We start from the raw sequence: 4,565 nt of genomic DNA, 5'->3' as shown, positions 1-4,565 counted from the left end.
TTAATTTTATATCTTACTCCGACCTTGATCTTACAAATGTCTAAAAATTGTATATTTAGCTTCTTTCTCTGTATTTTATTAACACATGATTCAAGCCCATTTCTAGTTTTTGAGTTTTGTGTTATTTTTTTAAACTATATATAAAAAATTTTGAGCGAGGTTAAATTAAAATTTTGATCGGTACATGGTATATATGTTTTTCTTTGTGTTTAATCTTCAAATGATTTTCTGTAAAAAAAATCTTCAAATGTTTTTTTTTTTTTTACTTTTTTTACATGAGAAAACATTTATAAATGTAATTGAAATTTTTATACTGTTAATTAGATTTTATTAAGTTGTAAGGACATGATTTCATATAGGACAAAATGTTAGCCCACTCAATAACATTTAATGTTTCTATTATTAATTTTATTAAATAATGATTTAATAATCAATTTTTTCTTTCACGTTATTAACTAATAGATATTTTAACATATAAAATCATAATAAAAAACTAGAATAATTAAACACTAGTGACTAGGGACTAAAATATTTTTTCATAATTTAAGAGACCAAACCGATTGATAATAATAATAATAATAATAATAATAATAATAATAATAATAATAATAATAATAATAATAATAATAATAATAATAATAATAATAATAAATATTAATTATGTATTACCATAATGTTTATTATTTTCCTTAGGTAGTATCTGTTTATTATAGTAGTTCACTTCAATGTTAGAAAATCATGAAAACTGAAATGACATATATACTGCCGGAGTATTTTCAGTTAAAAAAAAAAAAACTGTTTTTTAAAATACTAAGATTTATTTAAAAGTATAACTTGTTAGGACTTAGTTGTGTAAAACATAGTAATTCAGGAGTGATTAAAAACAAATGCCAAAATACGATTTGATCGAAGGAAATAATAGCAGAAGGCTAGCTAGTTAATTTATTATTTAGATGCAAAATTGTATTAGTATACTACTTTTACTAGTATATAAGTATAAGTACCACTACTATTAAATTTAATTAGCTAATGATTGTGTTTGCACCTTGTCACTTTTCTCTGTGTTGATATAAATATGGCAAATGTCAAATGATTCATAGTAATCTAGTTAAAAATTTAAAATAATATTTAGTAGAAAATTACTGTATTACATAAAAAATAATACGATTTAATAGTATTAGTTTTAATTAATTAAAAATGTTAAGATAAGGTATATTAAATAATTTTTAATCAATATCTTATTTAAATGACTTAAAAAGTCGGATTTAACAATAAAAACAATAAATTTGTGCTGAAAACAAGGATTAAAGGTCCACATTGGTCTGTCGATGGCAAGCATAGCTAACTTCGAGAAGTTGGAAACTTTTCCCCGTATCTCATCTCATTCACGGTTATAGACTTATAGCTAAAGGTCTAAGCATAGCTCAATAATAATAACAATAAAAAAGGTATAAGCATAGCTCTATAATTAATTGCACTAATTCGTGTTGGTAATAATTCAGGTTAATTTTGATCCTTCATGAGTTCATGTAGTGTAAAAGAAGTTTAAAGTATTGTTCAATTATAAATTATTATATATAATAAAATTATTAATTTTTATAATATTTACTTTAAAAATTTCTACATTTTTAGGATATTTTTTAATTAATTGATAGTGTAAAAATCCATATATTAAAGGATATCAAAATTAAACTCATAAAAAATGTCAGTATATTTAAATGTAAAAGCACATTGTCCATTTTGAAATTGGGTGGTTTAACTTATATATTAAGCTTCGTCGTACAAGTTGTGTCAAAAGCTTGAATGAATTAGGAGAAATCTATTGTGCCTTTTCCTGTTTAATTATTATTTCGATTTCTCGCATCTTTCTCGTGTATGTTATTGACTAGTGTTGTGCTTATGTTTAATTAACTTTTATTTGCAATCGATGAGAATTGAAGTTGTAATATAGAGTTTTTCAATTTACTCTTTAAAAAAAATTGAATGTGCCTTTTGATATGGTGAATGCGATATTATTTTAGATGAGCAGTATAAATGTCACCCTTTGTGTTGTGCCTTTTCCTCGTCTCACCACAATACGATGCAGTTATGCAAATAGTATTTATTCCCCTCCTCAAGAACTAAAAAGTAGAAAAACATGCAAAAAAAAAAAGTTACCTATTATAGAACTTTTAGTCACCTCCAACATTAAACAACATCTCCGGTAACCTATGAAGCACAGACACTCTAGTTCTTTGTCGTGTCCGGTGTTCGACACGCGTCTGTGTCAGTGTTTGACACTGACACGACACCCGTACTACGTTCTATATTTTGAACATTACAGATGTTCACGTGTCCGTATCCGTACCGTGTGCGGTGTCCGTGTCGATGTTGGTGTTTCATAGCCGGTAACACGATCATGATCCCATTAAATCTAAAAGTGACAACAAGGTCATACATAACATTGCTTCACTTTAACAAGAAGTGGGGTTAAAACCACACAGTCTTACACTGTAATGGTTAATTATTTCAATAAAGAAAAAAAGTAAAGGTGGACAAAATTTCCATGCAGATGTGGGTTTGACATTGAAACTTGGCCTACCCAATGTTCGTGAAGTGTCGTCGGAAATAATGGCATAAAGCACTATTGAGAATGTGAAAAGAAAGATTGAGATAAAAGTGGGGATTAAACAATGCACCACAGAGGGAGGGGGAGTGGGCCCAAGTGAAGCAAGGTGGGCCAGGCCCACTCGAAAGTCCATGACAAGGATGGTGGAAATAGAAAAGGAATCAAAAGGTCCATAAGGGTAGGTCAGTGGGGGAGGAGAAAAGAGACAGGCAAAAAATATGGACCGTCGGTGATGAGAACCCTAGCCAACCAACACAGCATCATGGCTGGGTTAGGAGGCCATGACCATGACCCTCATGATAAAAATGGAAGTGGCAGAAAGGGCTGAACCATGCATCATACAAGAAAGCATGTATATCTAACATTTGGCGGTTTGATTCGAATGCAAAGTTTTGGCTTTGCTTAGCTAAACCAAGACACCAATGAGGCAATGATCCAAGTGCAGTGTCACTACCAATCATTTTATGGAAGCACTTTAGGGTATGGGATACGGGTAGATAACCTAAGCATAGAATGTTAATCATTAGCCTTTATTTCCACCTCACTTTTTTGTTAGTTGAATTTTAAAATAGAATCTTGAAAGTATTAAATGTTATATGTTTTAAATTTGCTTAGAAGACGATTTAGTTCAAGATAGCTCAAAGCCATTGAATATCAAGTTTATCCCTAGATTATGTTTTGTTTTTTTTTTTTTATATAATAGTCTCATTGAAATTAGAACTTATGGTGACCTCAACTGATAATGGATATTAATATCTTGCAGGATTAATTAGTTTATGGACTTGACTGAAAAATATCCTAAGTTCACACAGAAAAATCTTTTATAGAAAAGATTATAGTATTTGGGTTATTGTACTTCCCTATATCAAGAAAGTTTCCTAATTTTTCAAAAACATTTTTTTATCCAATATTTTGCAAACATCACGTTTTCTTTCATGCAATCTTGTTCACAGATAATGCAAAAATAGTGGACGTGTTAGTCAAGTACAATATAGAAGTGTTTTCACCAATAGATGAAGAAATTGATGGTGAACATGAAGAAAAACAACTACCGTTACTAGGGATGAAAAATGATTTAAGAGAGACATAGTTTGATGGATTTGGAGACCTTATTTAGGACTGATATTAACATCAGGGAAAAGAGTGCAATGGATTATAATGGGTTTTATCTTCAATGCTTTGTACGGAAAGGGTAGCAAAGAACAAAGGTATGTGTGATTGGGAAGAGTTTAATTTATTTTAGCACAAGCTTCAAATGACCAAGTATGCGGAGTTCAAAACAAAGCCATGTTTGTCTACATTTGTATTATGTCTTTTTCCTAGTGAACTTGCCTCTACCTATAAGGGATTAGCTAGTCTTAAATTATATTAGATTTTAAATTCATGCATCGATTCAATTAAATTATATTTTTTATATAGTTGTATTTATTATTATTGTAAAACATAAATGTACATAATAAAATTAATTTTAAAATACTTAATAGCATATTAAATATAATCACAATAAAATTAATAAAGATGATTAATTGTATTTTTAATTAAGCAGATGTTGAATAATCAAATTATTTCTTTATGATATTATAAAATGATTAATTATATTTATAAAAATGACAATATATATTTTAATTAATTATATTTAATACATCAAAATAAATATATACACAAAATGAACATACATAAATTAGTCTTGGTATTTTAAGGACTGATTTGTGTAGATATATACACATTGAAAAGGACTAAGACAAAGAAGAACAATGCTTTTCATTTTCAAGCTGTTTGGATGTCTCATTCGGATTATGGAGTTATAGTTGATATATTTTCACACATTAGTCTAAGACATACAAAAATTAGTCTAAGCTATAGTTGATATCTTTTTACAAATGTTCTTAAGCACTTTGCACAAATTTTGCTACATAAAATGAAAGTTGGTCATAAGTATCTACAATTTATTTTGTCT

This window comes from Glycine max, chromosome 7 (assembly GCF_000004515.6).
Source record: "Glycine max cultivar Williams 82 chromosome 7, Glycine_max_v4.0, whole genome shotgun sequence".
NCBI lineage: Eukaryota > Viridiplantae > Streptophyta > Magnoliopsida > Fabales > Fabaceae > Glycine > Glycine max.
The sequence above is the reverse complement of the archived record's forward strand: the minus strand, read 5'-3'. Positions refer to the sequence as shown.